Source organism: Plecotus auritus (assembly GCF_963455305.1).
Source record: "Plecotus auritus genome assembly, chromosome: 6".
NCBI lineage: Eukaryota > Metazoa > Chordata > Mammalia > Chiroptera > Vespertilionidae > Plecotus > Plecotus auritus.
This window is the reverse complement of record NC_137773.1, coordinates 147,236,264-147,255,628: the sequence shown is the minus strand read 5'-3', so window position 1 is coordinate 147,255,628 and position 19,365 is coordinate 147,236,264. Positions and strand designations below refer to the sequence as shown.

The 19,365-nt window shown below is 53.4% G+C and overlaps 1 protein-coding gene across 2 annotated transcripts in view; it reads left to right on the top strand.

Annotated features, from left to right (window-relative positions):
• The first annotated feature begins 3,867 nt into the window (after positions 1–3,867).
• MRAS (muscle RAS oncogene homolog) overlaps positions 3,868–19,365 on the top strand; it is a 42,621-nt gene continuing 27,123 nt past the window's right edge. The window contains exon 1 of one of the 2 annotated variants that reach the window (XM_080674336.1): positions 3,868–4,225. The gene's annotated coding sequence lies outside the window, so the exon portion shown is untranslated. Of the gene's footprint in view, positions 4,226–4,448; positions 4,627–19,365 lie in introns of those variants that run through there. The other variant, XM_080674335.1, reaches the window with a different exon arrangement.

Genomic DNA, 19,365 nt, shown 5'->3' with positions numbered 1-19,365 from the left:
TAACAAATTTTGGCTGTAATGTCACTATCTTGAAGTTCTGGGTTGTCAAAATACAAATCAATGTTTTTCAGACTGTAGGTCACAACCTAGGAAATCAATTTAGTAGGTCTTGCTAGCAATTTTTAGTGAAAAATAATAGAAAAGATCAGAGTGCATCACACAGTCACAGTAAGTATCATTTCATGAAATTTTTATTTCACTTGTGTGAGAATGAGTGTGTTTTTGTTTGCGATGTAAGCCTATTTTTTCCTGTGAGTTGTAGCCCAAAATGTTTAAAAGTCACTGGATTTTAGTTTAAACAGAGGAGAAACACATGGAGGAGAAAAACAAATGATTAGAAACAAATATATTAGTTGAGTATGGACAACTTTTTGGAGAAGTTGGGCCATGAGTGAGAAGTAGATTGATTGAAACTGCTCTTCTGGCTCCAGAAAGCAAGAGGGAGCCCATGTGAGGGGTGAACCATAAGCATCAGGACAATGAGCATCAGAGAAGGAAAGCTAGGCGTAGCTTCGAATGTGGCAGGTGAGGGGGAGGTCATGGGGTCACAGAGAGAGCTAAAGATGAGAAATGACTGAACCTGTATGAGGAAAGGCCATGGAAACCCTGAGAGCCCCACTGGTGTAGCTCAGTGGTTGAGTGTCAACCTATGAACCAGGAGGTCACGGTTCGATTCCCAGTCAAGGCATATGCCCGGGGTGTGGGCTCGATCCCCAGTGTGGGGCGTGCAGGAGGCAGCCAATCAATGATTCTTTCTCAACATTGATGTTTCTATCTCTCTCTCCCCCTCCCTTCCTCTCTGAAATCATTAAAAATAAAAAAGAAAAAGAAAACCCTGAGGAAAGACCATGTAGTTCTTGGCGCCACATCATGGGCAGCCCCAGGAAGAAAGGCCTTGTACTTGGCACAGAAGGAAGGTCAGCTGATGGTATGAACACACATGTGGGAGGGGTGAGGCTCTCCTGCTAACCCATAATTGGTGCTTCAGGGTCAGCAAAAGATCTAATTTCAGCCACAGGCCTGACAGACTGTGATGGAACGAGTGCTAGAGTCCTCTTCACCTTCTCCCTGCTTTCTCAACACCAAACACACACGCCACTGACCTGCCCATCAGGACACAGTAGACTCTAGCTCCGTTTATTGGCTGGCCTTGGGCTTGCGCTTACGTCTAAAACCAGCGTGGGGCCCAGCCCGTATGGCTCAGTGGTTGAGCGGTGACCTATGAACCAGGAGGTCACAGTTCAATTCCTGGTCAGGGTACATGCCCAGTTGTGGGCTTGATCCCCAGCAGGGGATGTGCAGCAGGCAGCAGATCAATGATCCTCTCTCATCACTGATGTTTCCATCTCTCTCTCTCCCTCTCCCTTCTTCTCTAAAATCAATAAAAATATATTAAAACAGGGTGGCTATGACCTTCTGCACCAGTTGCTGGGAGGTGTGCAGGCCCATCACTCTGCCCAGGTGTGGCACACCATGAATGCTCAGAAGCCCAGAGCTGCCTTTACCCCCAGGGCCACACTGGGACAGGGAGTTCTGGAGGAAGATTGTGCCACAATGACCTGGCTGGCTCCTGGCCCTGAAGCCCCCCCGTCCCTCCAGGTTTCCCACGGAACCCCCAGGCACCAGCTTGGGTCTGCTCTCAGGCATGGCACTCAGCAAGCCTCATAACAGGGAGGTGAGCCCAGGATACATCACAGTGGATGAGGCGCCTTCGCTCATGTCATTGAGCAGGAAAGTTCTACTCTGGGTCAGGCCAGGGGCTCTGATGTTTACCCCGTTCCAGGTGCTGGCTCCAGGCCTGTGGCTAGCCTTGGGCCTCAGGGCCTGAAACTTGGGTCTGAGTCCTGCCTGGGTTTTTGGCCAGGAGTGTGGCCTTCTAGCATGCCCCAAACACACCTGCTCAGCCATGCAGATCGGCTGGAATGTTTGGAAAGACTTCAGCTCACTCATGCCTCAGCATATAAGGTTTTCTGTCTCTCAGCAGTCAGGCTGATTGTTATTTGTCTTTCAGTCCCTGGTCCAATCATCACCTCTCACAGAAAGCCTGCCCTGGGCACTCACCACCTCCCTGCATTGGTTTAGGTACTCATCTTCTGGGATCCTGTGCCCCCCCTCCCCCTGCCCAGTGCCTCTCTCTTCCACATCCCTTGTGCCTCGGTGGCACTCTGAGTTTGCTTGGAGGTAGGTCCTGACACACAGTAGGTGCTACACAGCACCTGATACACAATAGGTGCTCTAGTAGTGTTCACTGAGTGAATGAACTCGCAAACCAGGCCTCACTTTTCTGCTCAGTGACCCTGTTCTCTAAGCCTCTATTTGCCAGCAACTGAGCCATATTGTGTTTTAGGGTTCAAAGAGCAGAGGTGGCAGCCCAAATGGGACAGGTGCCCTGTTGTAAGACCCCAGCCACAGCCTGCAGGGTTTAACTCACCGTCAGAGAATCTCAGGTACCTGTGCGTGATTACTAGCTGTTTAAATTCCATTTCCGAAGAGACAGTTTATTGAAGATTTGGGTATGAATGTGGTATAAAGGCAAATCTTTTACTCACTCTTGTGCAGACGTCTCCGCTCAAGCTGGGGGCACCAGTCTGGCCACTGTGCCAGTCAGGGCCCAGGAGGGGCTGACAGACAACCAAAACCCACAGTCCCCTGCCTGGCTCTCCCCCACCCCCCCGCCCCCCGGCCCAGGCCTGTGGTAAATGGAAGGGGAAGACAGAGGCAGGTTCTGGGGCAAGACCCAGCCAGTCAAGATGAACATCTGTCCCTCAAGCACCCTGCTCGACCAGTTCTGCTACTCCCTACCAAGGTAACAAACTCTTGATGGCCCCCAGTCCACTCCTCCTGCCATGGGGTCTAGGGGTCCACGGGGCCTTCAGAGCAGCAGGTGGAAGTGGGGACGCAGGGGGCACAGTAGCTCTCATCCGAATGGCTGCATGGCTCCTGGAATGCCACTGGAAACCTGCATCAAATCGGGAGCCCCCGTGTGGCACGAAGGACTCAGGGAGGTGAGGTCCCTTCAGGCCCGGGGTGGAGAGCAAAGCTCTCAAAATGATAAGGGGATGGGTCCCCTGGGTTTGTAAAGTTGGTCCCAAGTCATCATCAAGGTCCACCCACAAAAAGAACTTCCTCAAAAATGACACTGATAATCAAAACTACACTGAGATACCATCTGACACCCTTCCCCTAGGATGGCTATAATAACAAAAGGACAGGCAGTAACAAATGTCGGTGAGGATGTGGAGACCCTGAAACTCTCGCACACTGTTGGTGGGAATGTCCAACAGTGCAGCCACTCTGGAAAACAGTTGGGGGAGTCCTCAAAATGTTAAACGTAGTTAGCACGTGACCCACAATTCTAAGTATATATCCAAAGTGAAAACATGTTCATACGAAGACTTGTACAGGAATGTTTATAGCAGCTTTATTCATAATACCCCCAAAGCACAAGCAGCCTAACTGTCCATCAGCGGATGAGTGGATAAACAAAATGTGGTGTACACACACGATGGAATACTATTCTGTCATGAAAAAGGAATGACGTGCTCCTACATGCTGCCACGTAGATAAACCTTGACAGCATTGTGCAAAGTGTAAGAAGCTGGTCACAAAAGACCGCATGTTGTATGATTCAACATACGAAATGTCCTGAACTGGCAAATTTAAAACTTAGGTTAGTGGTTTCCAAAGAGTGGGGGGAAGCGGAAAGGAGGAATGATTGAAAATGGGCACAGTTCCTTGGGGAGGGAGGGGGGTATGCAAATGTTCTGGAAATTGATCATGGTGAGGATTGCACAACTTTTGGGAATACACTACAAACCACGAAATTGAATCAAGGGTGGAATTTTATGGTATGCGGATTGTATCTTTATTTTTAAAAGAGGGAAAATGACGCCAATGGAGGAGTTAGCGGAACTGAAACAATGAAACGGAGCGTGAGTGTCGCCTGTCCCAGCCACGTCCAAATGAACTTTGAGCCCAGGAATGGTGCACCCAGAGGGAAAAGCGACCCTGGAGGCAGGATCCAGAAAGACACACGTCCCGGGATTCTAAGGGAATGCCGTTAGGGTGGCGATCTCGGGTCGCTTAGGACTGGGGCGGCTCAGAAGTTGGCCGGGCGGAGCGGAGATTTAAAGGTCGGAGCGCAGAGGCCCTTAAAGGGGCCGGACGGATTCCTATTCTGCGACCACCTTAAAGCCTGCTCCGCGGCACCGCCGGTCGGACCCGGGTAAGTGCGCGGGGCCGCGGGGGAGGCGGCAGCGCCGGCCTGTTCTGCGGTCAGGCTCGCGCGCCCTGCCGAGTCTGGGGGAGTCCGCACGGGAGGCTGGCACTTCGCGGGCCACGCATCCCGGCGCCGGGGTGCAGGCGGGCACCGCGGGGTCGCAGCTGGGGGCCCGGCTCCCCCAGCGCCCCGCCGCGCTCTATTTTTAGCAGCGCTGTTGCAATATAAGGAATGCGCCGCGCGGCAGGCGCTCGGGGCGCGCTCGGGTGGCGCGGTCGCTTTAAGGAGGCGCCGGGGTGGGGACGGGCCAGAGCCGCCGGCGGGCCGGCGGGCCAGGCGCCGTCAGTCCGGCTGGAGCATGAAGGAGGCGACCTGAGGCCGGAGCCCAGCCTGGGCTGGAGCGTGCGGTGAGTGGTCGGGGCAGGCGGGGCCAGGAGGGGAGGAGAGGGGAAGGGGCCCGGCCGCGCGGCCCCCAGTCCGGGCAGGCGCTTTGTTCCGGGGCTGGAGGTGTGGCCGCCCCCGGCCCGGCCGCGCGCTCCCAGCTGAATGCGCTCTGGGACTGACGCTGAGTGGCTTTTGGCCCCCACCCCAGGCTCCCGAATAACGGTGTGCGATCGTGAAATCGGCCACGACTGAGACTCAGTGGGGAGGGCCTGCCGGCCGCCCCAAAAGCCTCTGTTGTGATAACCGCACTTGGGTTCCTTGTTTGCCCCGGCGAGACCCCGCGGGGTGGTGGGTAGTGGGGCTGGGGTGGGGTGGGGAGGGGGTGGGGGGGGCTTTCTCCCCTTCTAAAATGGCGTTAACGAGCGCTGGGATCCGCGGGAGGGGTTGTCAAATTCAGCTGAATAACAAAAAACACCTTCTTCATAAACAACCCTTCATTGCGCGTGGGGCTCTGGTCACAGGTAGGGCTGGGCTCATTCATTGACCAGACCTGGCTGGGGCGCCCACCGTGTGTGGGGCACAGTGCCAGCTGCTGCTCCGCGGGGAAGGACCGGGAGCAATGAGCCACAGCTCGGCGTGGTCGGTCCTGGCTCCGGGAAGCTTGGGGTTTCTGGGAGCAGACAGTGTGGAAGGTCCGCGAAGGCCTCCTAGAGGAGTTGATGCCTGGCAGGAGCCTGGGCACTGGACGCCCAATTAGCCTGTGGCTGGAACCGAGGTCTGTGCTGGCCGGGGACAAAGCCGTGTCTGGAGAAGTGGACAAGAGCCACTTCATCATGGCCCTGATCACAGAGCTCCGGGCGAGAACGGTTCTTGCCGCTCCAGGACTCATCTCTGCCCCTGGACCTGACGGAGAGGGTGACTGACAAGGCTCAGACTTGCGGCCTCAAAAGAGTGACCTTCCTGGCAGCAGGAGGAATAAGGAGATCTGACTTGGAAAACCCTGAAGCTCTGCTGAAATAGCAGCCATCAGGGCTCACGCAGCCCAGACAGGGACGTGCTTGCTCATCGTTTGAGGAGACTCCTTCAGAAAGGTTTTAGTGTTACCCCCATACGCAGGTGGTGAACTGGGGCTGAAAGGGCCAGTCACATGCCCACCATCCTATCTGAGATCCGGCTCTAGAGCAGGCAGCTGTGAGGGTCGGGCTGTCCTGGGCTGGAAGGCTCCAGGTGCAGCCTGTTTATACTTTTGCTCTGTGGACATCCTCTGGTGAGTTGAAGTGTGGGGTGGTGAGCTGTTTGTATTAGTAATGGACACGTGTCAGGGGCTTCACTGTGAACAAAGCACTTTCACCAAGACAGTTCGTAGACTTTCTTCTGCTCTTCTGAAGGGAGAAACTGGAGCTGGCTAACATTTTGTAAGTCTAATTTCCTGTAAATTGCATGTCCCTGCTGACAGGGGTTGAATATGTTTCAGGCCACAGCTTTCCCCCATGGTCTGTTCTTGCGGCCCAGCGGCCAGTCAGCCTCTCCGTCCGTCCGTCCGTGGTGGATGGTGTTGTTTGTCCTTTCCCTGCCAGGGCAGGAGGTGTGGGGATTTGATGCTCTGGGGTTTTCAAAGCTGCAGGGTCTGCCCACCTCTTTCTGGGGAGGAGGGGTGTTGAGTAAACCTGCTCTAGTGGAAAGTGCCCTTCCCACAGTGGCCTCCACGTTTCCTTACGGAGAAGGGGGGGTCAGGGCCTCTGCGGAGCCCTGTGAGGCAATCCACAGTCTCCCAGAGTTGCCAGCTTTGCTCCCGGCATAAGGCAGTTTGTATTTTTCCACGACTCATGTTTTCATCTACATAAGACATTTTTGTTACGGGTATAACTTTTGTTTTATTATTGGCTCTATCCACAGATGTTTCATGCTTTCAGTGATCTGAGCTGCTTCTAAGGTGACAAGTGTGTTATCCCTGGGGTTGCTTCCTGGGCTCCAGTGATCCTGGAACCAGGGGGAACCGCTGGGCTCTGATGGACTGAACCAGCTCCAGGGTGACTGGCTCTGACATCAGTCAGAATCACACGTTGGCCAGCCTGCTAGATTGAGTGAGTTCTCAGGGAAATGCAACCTCCATTTTATATTTCACATCTGGTGTAATCATTGTTCTACCCATGAAATGCCCCCAGATGGAGGGTGCCTCCCTGCAAGTGATTGAAAACATACCTGCTCATGGGCATGGCGTCATTTATACAAACCGTACACACGTGAACCAAGTGGGAGCACCTTCTTGTGCAAAGCTGGAATGTCCTCCAGTGTCCGCAGGGTGTGCACGGAGTCCCAGGAGCCCTGCACCTCCCAGGCCCAGGGCAGCATCTGGCTGGCTAGCAGGCACAGTTACCGTTGAATGGGGAGGAGAAAAAGGAAAGAGCTGGAGGACCTCCCTGTGCTCCGGGGCATCTGGCAGGTGCCCATTCTCTAGAGGCTGAGCTTTGAGAGGAATTTTGTGGGTGGACTCTGAGGTCTTGCCAGCCCTCATAGTCTTGATGTCCCTGGGCCCTATGGTACTGGATCAGTGGGGGTGCTTTTAGCTGCAAATAATAAAACTCAAGTACTAGTGGATTAAGCAGACTTTAGATCTCCCAAAGATGCTCTCAGCTCACGTGAGGTCTCTATACACAGGGATTGGGGTGGATATTAGTGCCACTTCCAGCAAGTTCTTGCATGAACAGGCAGCCAAGAAGGCTGAGGGTCTGAGGGTCTGAGGTGCAGAGCAGTGGCTTTTACTTTCTTGGGCCACAGCCTCTTAAATATGCCAGTGAGAAGCCAAGAGAAAAGTTACTCAGATGTACAAAGTTGGGCATACAATTCAGAGGACTCATGGGTCTCTGAAAATGAGTGCTGGGTCCCAGTTAGATCCCCTGGTCTAAGCCATGTTACCTAGGACTCACTGTGTCCCTCTGCCTTCCCACCAGGCCAGCATGCCTTCATGTTGGAGGCAGTGTCAAGAATGAAAACAGAGTGGACGGTTGTCAGTTCTCAGCCCGAGTTGAAGTCTGTGCAGTCCGCCAGCGGGTCTGTCTTGCGGAACTAACCATAGGGCAGTGCTGCCACCGCCTCATGCTTCAGACAGGCCGTGGTTGCACTCCTGGGTACCTGCCATGCATTCCTTGTGCCATCTCCAGCCTTCTGGGTAGCATTCTCACTGCTTGTGCTGAAGTTGTCCTGCCTATTCTCAGAGACTCCACCCCCTGGCCTTCCTTGGCCTGGCGTCCACCACTGAGCCCCTAGGCCCTTTTAACCCTGTTAGCATGATCCAAGGCAGCTTTCTGCAGCCATCTCTCTTGCAGGGGTCCTAAAGTAGCAATGTCCTTTAGTACTCATTGTCCTTTAGTATTCTTGGTAGCTTACTAGGCGAGGCCTGCTGATGGCCAATGGCCCAATGACAATACGGGTCATTACTGGTTGCTGAGGTGACATCCTGGGTCTCACAGGGGCATATTCTCATCAAGAGAGCCTGGTATGTGTCTATCTAAATTTACACCTAATGTTTTGCTAATGAGGTTTTGGGGAGCACTAAGAAAGATTTTGGGGAGCATCAGGAAAGGATTTGGCTGTGCAGCATGTAGAATGAAGGAGGGTGGGGCGGGGTGGGGAGTTGGGAGCTCTGAGCTCTGATTCCGTGCCTCTGTGACTATCTATAGGGCCTTGGGTGGGTCCCGTGCTGCAGGGGCCCAGGCACCATCTGTGACTTCTCGGCTGAGCCCTCAGGGTTGTCATGGGGATTAGATAAAATATACAGATGAGAACATGCTTGGGAAACCAGCATGTTCATATAAAAATGAAGAGCATTATGAGCATTCAAGCGACCTTCAGATAACAAACTGATAGCCCCGGCGGGCCCCCTGGAGCCTGTGTGGACTGGATTCAGACCCAGAGAGCGTATTTCTCCGTGGTGAGCACGATGATCTTAGGTGGGTCACATACAGCTTTTATTAGTTAGATACTTGTTTATACTTATAAAAAATGCAGGCATCACTTCAAACCTTTTTTTTTAATGGATATTTAGCTCCAACTAAGGCTAAAGGGAGATTTTTAAGTGACTCCTTGAGTTAAGGCTGGGAAACTTTCAACAGGGGAGGCCCTCCCTGTAGTGCAGCCTGTGGGGCTTCAGCTGGACCCTTCTAGAGACAGGGAGCTTGCCCAAGTCAGTCCCCTCCATCTGGGCATCTCTTACTCTTGCAAAGTTTTTTCCTTCCTCACGTGAGCGGTCCCACTGTATCTGTCCCACACAAACCTGTGATAATCACGCTTTTCTCCAGCACCAGCAGCTCCACTTTCATCAACTGCTCCTCAAATGGCGGGGTTTAAAGACAGCCTCTCTGTATGTCCGCCCGCTCCTCCTCTTCTCCTTCCCTCCCTTCTTCTTCCCCACCCTTTCTTCTTCCCATCTTTCCTTCAACAAAGACTCATGGGCCAGGCTCTCTCCGTTCACCATTTTATTTTATAATTTTGCCATTAGCCTTTTACAGATGAGGAAACGGAGGCCCAGGGAGGTTAAGCAGGCTACCCACAGTCCTAGCCTGAGAAAAGCAGGCTGGAAGGAGTCTGCTTGGTCCCAAAGCAGGGGCTCCTGTCACACTGCACTGCTCCCAGAACTGGAGAACCAAAAGTGGCATGTCTCTTCTCTCCTGCTGCTCATGGGACGTCCTGCGGGGGCCTGGTCACATGTAATCCGTGAAGCGTGGAGCAGAGGTCTCCGAGGAGAGAGGAGGGAGCAGCCCATGCACAGGATGTAGGCAGCAGCAGAAGCCACAGGGGTGCAGAAGTGGCTGCTGACAGCCTTAGCCGGTTTGGCTCAGTGGATAGAGCACCAGCCTGCGGACTGAAAGGTCCCAGGTTCGATTCTGGTCAAGGGCATGTACCTTGGTTGCAGGCATATCCCCAGTAGGGGGTGTGCAGAAGGCAGCTGATCGATGTTTCTCTCTCATCTATGTTTCTAACTATCTCTCTCCCTTCCTCTCTGTAAGAAAATCAATAAAATACATTTTTTTAAAAATTAAAAAAAAAAAGAAGTGGCTGCTGACAGAGAGGCGGAGAGAGGACCCCAATGATAGTGGGTTTCCCTGACTCTCACTAATCTTTTTTAAATTCTCACCTGAGGATATGTTTTTATTAATTTTAGAAAGAAGGAGAGGGGAGGGAGAGGGAGAGAAACATTGATGTGAGAGAGAGAAACATCGATCTGCTGCCTCCCCCACACACCCCAACCAGATCGTATCTGCACACCCCAGGTATGTGCCCTGACTGAGAATCAAACCCTCAGCCATTTGGTGTACGGGACAACACTCCAACCTACTGAGCCACCCGGCCAGGGCTCTCACTAATCTTACAGTCAGTCACGAGCCCCTAAATCATTTGTGCGCTTGGCATATTTTTGAATTTTAAAAAATAAAAAGCAAAAAACTATAAGGGATGGTATAATAAATACCATCTACCTATTGCCCACTTGGCCCCTTTCACGATAGTGCAGGACCTGAAGCACATCCCTGGTCTTCGGTGTGGGGGACCTCAGCCTGTGGGGACTTCTGGAGCCCGGCTCCTGGGTTCCCACACACTGGCTTTTTTAGCTCAGATCCTCAGCCGATTCAGTGAAAACACCTCCTGGTTTGTCCATCGAGGTTGTTGCTGGATCCTTTTGCTGCCTCTGACCACGCTGGGAGGAGCCACAGGGGAGTAGGATGAGTATGCATTTTTGGATTTAACCCTTTTCAAAGAAGTTGATTCACCCTCAGAAAACATCTGCCTTCACCCTGTGGGCTCAGGCCAGACTGCAGAGCAGAATGTAGCGGCAACTGCGCAAACGGAACTGTCATTTACGAACTGTCATTTACGTGGTGGGTGTATATATTTGGAAAAGAGAGAGAATAAACATGGTTTTCATTTTATAATTAGATGACAACGATTCGATGAGCCGCTCATCTTAAAAGATCTTTAACAAAATACATTTTCTGTTCTAAAGTATTAGAGTAGAAACATTAAAGGAAGGAAGACTGCAGTACAACCTAGAACCTTTCTAATCCCTAACTTCACCTTTCCATTTTCCCCTTTCCTCAGCTGTCCCAGGAAGCCGGTGCCTGGCCCCTGGTCCTGGGGGAAGGGGAGGGAGAGGCGGCTCCCCAGCTGCAGAGGGTGCGAACTCTCCATGGCAGCAGGAGACATTTCTCACCCAACTGCTCACAGCCTTCTCCTCTCCACCCCCGGCTGCCTCCTCGCTGGAGCTGATGCCATCCCGCTTGCATGGGGCTGGAGCTTGGGTTAGAGCAGTTAGCGGAGCAGTGCTTTTAAAAGCCGGGCAGGGAAGATTCGAATGCTTCTGGAAAAGCCTTCCACACCCAGGCAGGTCCCATCTGCAGGGAGTCATGCACCATCAGGAGCAAGGATTTGAACTGATTTTATAATAAAACATTGGGGACCTGAGGTGGCCCCCGCGTTCTCTTTATTGAGTGGTAAGAAGGAGTGGACATGTTTTCTGTCCCCGAGTTGCCAACAAAAACCAGCACTGCCTGTGTCCTTCTCCCTCCCTCGGATGGAGATGCTGCAAAGCCAGCGAGGGAACCTGCTTGGTTGGGGTTTGTCTCCCCATAGAAGTGATCAGAGACTGTACCAGTGGAGGCAGTTAAGCATATTATAAAACCACTTCCATCTGACTACACAGAAATATGCATACATGTTATGTTTACACACCTACTCTTTTTTCCAAATATTGATGGTTTTGGTTATTTCTTAAACTCCTCCCCTTATTCCTAACCATCTCTCCTTTAGCTCCAGCCTTAACATCTCTCACTTAGATTACTGCAATAGTATTGGAACAGCTTCTCTATCTCTAGTTTAAAAATAACTTTAAATTTACTGATTTTAGAGAGAGAGAGCAAGGGAGCTAGAGAGAGAGGAAAGGAGAGGGAGAGGGAGGGAGAGAGAGAGAGAGAAAGATCAGTTCCCCTTATCCATGCATTCATTGGCTGATTCCTGTATGTGCCCTGACTGGGGGTCGGACCCATAACCTTGGCACATCGGGACAATGCTCCAACCAAACGAACTACCTGGCCAGGGCTCTCTCTCTCTCTAATTTTACCCCCTCTCCATCTATCCTAAAGTTAACCAAAATGAAGTATCTCAAAATCAAATCTGAGCATTTTACTCCCTTTAATAAGTAGGAAGGGCTGAAAGACCCTTTAATAAGTAGGAAGGGCTAGTCCTACCACATATTAAAATACACTACGAAACTGGAGGAATGCACGTTGTGTTGCTCTGCATAGGAATAAACAGGCCAATGAAACAGAAGAATGTCTCCCCAAAGTCCGCCAAACCTTTTTATTAGAAATGAGGCTGCAGGCCCACTTTTTAAAGAAAAGTTCTGTTTCTAAAAGAATCTGCTCCGCCTACTGTGTGTTAGGCTGCCCCTAGTATACCAGGTACCCAGATGAAAAGTGAAAGTATTCGTAGGCAGTGGAGCTGTGTGGAGGTTGCTGAAGGTGTGGTGGGCCTGGGGGGCCTCCCTACCGCTGCCTCCCCAAAGCATTATATATAATCATTTCAAAAGCAAAGTTAATTTTAATTCAGTTTAAGGATTTTCATTTTATCGTTTAGATTCTTAACATAGCTTCTTGAAAATCTCCCTTTTTTTAGATAACCCACAAATCCAGCCCTTTATATTCTCATTCACTGGAAGTGAGTCCCAAGGAAGAGATGGAGGCAAACCCATCTTTCCTGGCGAGGACCAGCCTCTCACAAGCAGGCTCAGCAGCCCAAAATAGCCTCTGTCATGTTCTTCTTTCAATGCCTGCTTTATTGGAACCGGAGATGATGGAAAAGGGTGGAGCCACTGTCCCGAAGCCTTGGGGCATCTATGGGAAAAAAGTGACTTGTTTGAGATCTGTCTTCCCAGCCATCCCTCCACACCCACATTCCTCAGGTCAAGAGGCTTGGGCAGCAGAGCTGGGAAGGCCTTGTGCCCCTCACACCCAGGCCCTTCTTTTCCTGCGGAGGAAGCCAGGCCCCAGGTGTCCTGGTGGCACGCCCAGGGGCTAAGGGCAGCTGGCATCGGAGCCTTCCCAGCCACCCCCACTCCCTGACCCCCAAACCCACCCTCCCAAAGTGGACAGCGGCCCGAGTCCACTTCTCTGGGACTGGGTGGGTGTTTCCTGCATGTTTGAGATTTTACGGAGGAAATCAAAATAAAGAAACAAAGCCTTTGTTTTACTTCTGGACTCCAACTGGGGCCGGCTGGAGGCATGGAAAGGGGGAGCAGGAGCAGGTCACTTGGCACTTCAACAAAATAACCATTCTAATAAAGCGTTTAACAGGGACTTCTTCTATTTGGGGTTGGTGTGAGTAGGATAGCTGGGCGGAGGGCTGGGTGGGCCTCTGTGTGGAAGGAGTGGGCCCCAGGCAGGGGTCTGGGCCCACCAGCAGGGCTGCAGAATTGGCAGCCAGAGGGGCCGCAGGGAACCCTCAGTCCGTCCTTCCTTTTTCAGCAGACCCACAGGAAAGTGGGCAGGGACATGGGCGTGAGCTCCAATTTCTGCCTCCCTGTTGTCTCCGTGACCTTGGGCTTGTCCCCCACCACTGTGAGCCTCCTTTGCCATGTTTGTAACGGGACAGATGTCCCAGCCACCTGTCCCTCTTTTTGCTCTAGTCCAGTTATATGGGGTCAGGCCTCAACCCACATATGTGGAACTGGGGAGGTGGTTCCCCCAATATTTCTTCATTCTTCCCAAAGGATTTCTCCTTGTAGAAGTGCTCTGAGTATATTATTTTTTTAAAAAAATTAGTCAAGCATTGATAAAATCTGCAGTATTTCGAGGGGTTTCGGGTGGGGCCGGTGCCCGCTGGCCGCCTGGCATCGGCAGGGTCAGCTGCCACACTTTGCACGCGTACAGTAGTCATTGGCTTCCTCATTTCCTGAGCCTCACCAAGCAACAAGGCTGTTGTCTGTAACAGCTTCCACCACGGGTAGAAAGGGGTCACCCACGGCTCAGAACAGGGCAGGAGTTACTAGTAAACTCTTCAGACGGCCTCCTTGCCTGCTCACGCCCGTGGAGGATTTCTCGCCGCTGGCTGTCTCCTCAAGCTTAGTTGACTGCCGTTTTCCAGGGGCCAGTTTTCCTGGACAGTATCCCCAGAACTTCTGAAAACTCCCGTTTTCCATTACTTTTGACTGCAGAGCAATAATGACAGCTATTTAGACTGGGCCGTAGGCCTGTCCTTTTATATCTGAAAAGAGCCATTAAAGGACTTGGCTAAAGCCCTGGCTGATTTGGTTCAGTAGATAGAGCATCAGCCTGCGGACGGAAGGGTCCCGGGTTCAATGAGTGCCCAGGTTGCTGGCTCGATCCCCAGGAGGGGGCATGCAGGAGGCAGCCGATCAATGTTTCTCTCTCATCATTGAAGTTTCTATCTCTCTCTCCCTCTCTCTCTGAAATCAATATATATATATATATTTAAAAAAAAAAAAAAGGACTTACCTAAACAGGAGTTCTGCACCCCAGCCCTGCACCTTTACCCGCAGTACGAACCAGCAAGAGCGCTGGGGATCAGCTTTTTCCTTTATCTGCACACCTGAAACAAGCCAGCACAGACTGTGGGTCGTGATTATTCCTCGTGTCATCAGAAACAAAACGTGCTTCCTTGTTGAACCCTAGGGTGGCCCAGCAGTAACACTTCAGTCCAGCTGAGTGGCTGGGGTCTGCCGGTAGAGTAGCTGCACCAGGAGATTCCAAGGAAGCACTTGTCTTTTCCTCCCCCTCCCCCTTCTCCTGAGCACTTGGGGACAATCTAGAAAACACAGCTCCATGCGGCCCAGGCACCCCTCTGGCCAGTTTGGTGGAGGGGGGACTTTGACAAGAGTTCCTACAACATAATGAGAATAATAATAGCAAGCACTTCATGTGCCAGGTGCTGTTCTAAGTACTTGCTTATTAGATTAGCTCATTCTGTCCTTAAAACCACCCTGCGAGGTGGGTACTGTTATTAGCAGGTGAGGAAGCTGAGGCACAAATGGGTTGAGCCATGTGCCTAAGGTTGCACGCCTAGCGGAGGGTCAAATGCTTTGATTCGTGACCTTTTATAAAGTGCTGTATGTAAGCCCTGGCCAAGTGGCTCGGTGGTTGAAGGTTGCAAGTTCCATTCACGGCCAGGGCACATACCTAGGTTGGGGGTGTGATCCCCAGTGGGGGCGCATCCTCGGTCGGTCGGGGCAGGTCTGCCCACTCTGCTGTTTGCCCCCTCTCTGCCACCCAGGGCTAGTCGTCCAGTCTGGCCAGGCTGCTTAAGAGCAGGAAAAATGGGGCAGCTGTTTGGAGCTTGCGGGGAGAGAGGTGAAAAGTGGCCTTCCCGCTGCGTGGCTTAAATCAGAGTTTAATTCAGTCGTTCCACCCCACCTTCAGCCCCAGCCCGGTTCAACCCTCCCGAGCCCGGCAGCCCACCCTCCTCCCGCTGAGCCAGCTGCACAGCCTTTGCAGAGGAAAATCCCACACCGCCCAGGCTGCTCATTGCCATGCCCGCCTCGTGTTCAGGAAGTTTCCCTGACTGCTCCTGCTGGGCTCTCAGCGTCTGATTACTCTTTGAAAGCGGTGATGGATTGGCTGGCCCCACCTCGGCAAAGAGCCTCGACCCTGTTTCTTCCAGTTGTGGGTCAAACATAAAAATTGCCACGTTTTTCATTTATGGTGTTTAGCAGTTTGAATATAAACGATGGAAACACATCAAAGCAACAGCCGTTTGTGAAGGTGCCTGTCCGCCCTCCAGCTCCCCTGGCTCTGACGCACTCGGAGTGGGCTGTGCCCGCCCCTAACGCCGGCTGGACTGGGAAGTCTCCCTCAGGCTGAGTAATCCAGCTGCTGCCCAGTGTTATTACCACTTCCTCTAACCTCACACCTCTTCGGGCCAAAGCCAGGCCGGGCCCAGGCTGCGCAGAGTGGTCTGCCTTGCAGTGGCCACGGCACTGGATGTGCGCATGCTTGAGGCACGCTCCAGGCAGACGTGGTAGCAGGTGCCCTTGTGGGCTGGGGCCACCCAGGGCACTGATCTGTTCGGCTTAGATGGTGTAATCTAATTAGTAGCCAACATTAAAAAATCAGGCTCACATAAAAAGTCAGATTTCTGGCCCTGGCCGGTGTGGCTCTGTGGGTAGAACGTTGGCCTTCAGACTGAAGGATCTCGGGTTCGATTCCAGTCAAGGGCACATGCCCAGGTTGCGGGCTCGATCCCCAGTTGGGGGTGTGCGGAAGGCAGCCGACCAATGATTTTTTCTCATCATTGATGTTTCTCTCTCTCTCCTTCTTCCTTCCTGTCTGAAATCAATTATAATAATTAAAGCATAATATGCTAATTAAACCAGACATCCTTCCCGACGACCTTCTGGACAAAGCCAGGGCTGCAAGGGAAGCCCAGGTCCCGGGTGCCAGCAGCCGGGGGCAGGAAGGCCTACACTTGCACAAATTTCGTGTAACAGGCCTCTAGTAAAAATATATTTAACAAAAACAAAAAGTAGTCAGATTTCTGGCTACTCTCTAAAAATGTAGCCCTAGCCGGTTTGGCTCAGTGAATAGAGTGTCGGCCTGCGGACCAAAGGGTCCTGGGTTCGATTCTGGTTAAGGGCGTGTACCTTCATTGCCGTCTCCTGGTCGGGGCATGTGCAGTAGGCAACCAATTGATGTGTTTCTCTTACATTGATGTTTCTGTGTTTCCCTCTCTCTTCCACTCTCCCTAAAAAAATCAATGGAAAAATATCCTCGAGTGAGGATTAGCAAAAATAAAATAAATAAAATAAAATAAATAAAATAAAATAAAATAAAATAAAATAAAAATGTGGACTCTCTGGTAACCCTGTTACAGATGTGCTCGTGTTGCAGCAGTTAACTGGTTGGCATAGCAGTGGTCTCCTGTTAGCCACAGGCCCCACCTTTCCCTATTGCCTATACCTGCCCTCCTCTCATTTATCGACCTGGCCTCTGCCAACACATGAGTTCAGGACGTCATTTGTTTCCTGAGCCCCCCTTTCTGCTGCTGCAGGGTGAAGCAGTGGACAGTTTGCCCACAGTCAGCCCAGACAAGAAGCATCCATCTGACAACAGGGGCTGCTGATGCCCAGGGATGCTTGCCTCTGGCATTCAGGCCTTCCCGCTGCTCTCTATCGCCACCTCTGTTCTTCTCCCAGGCTGCTTACCAAAGGGGGCTGGTGCGAGGCCATGGAGTCCATGAGACAAAAAGCTCTGGGCTGGGACAACACTTGAAGTTGTGTTCTGGTGCGCTCCACCCAGCCCCACTTGGGAGAAAGATAATAGGAAAAGATTTGCCTCACTGCCATCAGGAGACGGGTGGGGTGGGGTGTCCCCAGCCCAGAAGGCAGAGATAATCAGGGAGCTGGGCCCCAGGGGCTCAGTGTTTGGGAAGGAGCCCCTCCCTGTCACCTGCTCCTCCTGCTGGGTTGGTGCCCATGTGTGTCTAGTGGGTCTCCTCGCATGGCATCTCCCTTAGGAGGGCTTCACCCCACTCCTCTGGGCTCTGCGTGGCGCCCGGGCATTGCACCCACACCATCTCTGCCCTACCTTTCACCCAAGCCAGACTCCCTCGTGGCTCCCGGGGTCAGCCCTGGCTTTGGAAATGCAGACAGCAGACGCCTGGAGCGTCTCTGTGCAGAAAGCTGTGCCAGGGCTCCAGGCAAACCCTGAGATAAAGAAGACGAGGTCCAGCCCTCTGCCCCCGCCCCACCTGGTGGGGAAATACGACAGTAGACCAGCTCCCGCTCCCAGAGCTGAGGGGAGGAGAGAGGCCCGCTCCCGGGAGAGGCAGAGCTCCGTGGTCCCTGCAGATGGAGATGCGTGGCCTTGCACAAGCACAGAACCTCTGTGACCTCAGGGTTCCTCATCACTGCCGGCTGAGCAATGCCTTCTTGGTGAGGAGGCTGTGGGGCATCAACGGGACAATGGCTGCAGAGCACTCTGGCTGCCACCTGCCACCTGGGGGGCGCGCTGCAGTCAGGAGCGAGGTGGCCTGGTGGGAGGAGGCCTGGGAGGAGGAGGGCCCAGGAAGGAGGGATCACTTCGGGAGCGTGGGTTTGAGACGGGTTTCCTGGGGGAGACGGGGAGGCTGCTTCTTACCCAGGGCATGCTTTCACAGGCGGGGAACCAGTGCTGGCAGAGCTTCATGGGCAGACTTCGCGGTGCCCTGCCAGGGGCTGGAGCCCTGACAAATCAGGTGCCACATGTCCTCAAGGATGCCATGCTAGGAATCAGCAGGAGCAGAGGCTGCACGAGGGGGTAGGGGTGCCCACACGCCCTGTCAGCGGGGAGAGATCCTGGCACCCGTGGGTAGTGTTCCGGGAGGAGCAGTGTGCTTGGGTTGGTCAAGGGGCCATGAAGCTGGTATGGTGGGGGGCAGTGCCTGCAGGGGCCCGGGCAGAGGGCCGAGCCAAGCACTGAGGTGGACATGCCACATATGGCAAAGTTGCCAGGCCTTGGCCTCAGATTTGAGTACAGGGAGGTTTGAGCTGCTGGGGGAGGAAGAGGAAGAGAATGCCAGGCAAAAAGATGGGAAAGGGGGTCTGGAGGCCAGGGGGCGGTGGGGGCCGCTGGCCTAGTCCCGCGTATGAAGGGTTGAGCCTGCACAGCCCGAAGAGGTGCCGCGAGGACTCTGGGGCTCACAGGAGTTTTCCTCTGAGGGGCAGCTGAATCCGAATGGGGAAGGGGTCAGGCAGTGGCCTGCCAGGCTTTGGGGAATCCCCGAGTGTCCTGAAACTGGCCCTCCTTTGGTGGGGCGCGGGGGGCGGGGGGGGGGGGCCGTAAATGACCTTCCCAATGGGCATGCAGATTTCCCCTAAGGCTGAGAAGTCTCCTTAACCAGGGGTGAGACTGTCCCGGGCCTAGGAAAATATTAATAGGCCCCAGGACTGAGAATACAGCTTTAACATAAAGTCACTTCCTCCTTTCTGTCCCTAGCTGCCACTCAAGCTGGGAGCCAGCCTCTACAGGGGGGAGGTGGTGAGCCTTGCCCCTCAGCCCTGGGTTGAGCTCCCTTCCTCCCTTGTTGTCAGTGGTTGGGCGTGGGAACACGGTGGGGGCTGGGTGGGGCTCTGAGGCCATGCGGGCCAAGTGGCCAGGTGGTAGCACCCCCACGAGCCAGGGGTGCCCCGGCCAGGGGTGCCAGCGGGGCACGTTGCTCTGACGGGTTGTGTGGACCCTGAGACACTGAGGCCCTCGTTGGCCCCTCCGTTCTGAGAGCCTCTCAGACCTACCAGGCGCCCCAGACCAGCTGGGGGGCGAGTGGGGCTGAGTTTTGGTGTTTAGTTGCCAGGCCTGGATGCCAGATCTCAGCTTCGCTCGCCCTTCACCACGCAGTGCCCTGTCTCAGACTCTGTCTCCCTGCTGGCCAAATGGGGGCAGTAAATGCCACCGCACACACGTTCCTGCCTTCAGGCCTTTGTGGCTCTGCCACACCGTCCATGCTCCCACCTGACCCTGGAGCCCTTTCCCATCTGCTGCCCCTCGCCCCAGGCCTTCTGGAACACTTGGAGTTTGTCCCGTGCCAGTTATCCAGTCTCCGCTGGTCTTTTCTCGCTGGCCAACCTCACTGGGGTGATCAGAAAGAGGGTGGGCCCCTTGGAGGGGCAGCTGCCCAGCGAGCTGACACTGCTCCCATGGCCTGTGTGGAGGGCAGCGTCTGAGGGCCCCTGGGCACTCTCTCCCCTGCCTCGCCCTGAGGCTGGCACTGGTTCCTGCATTATT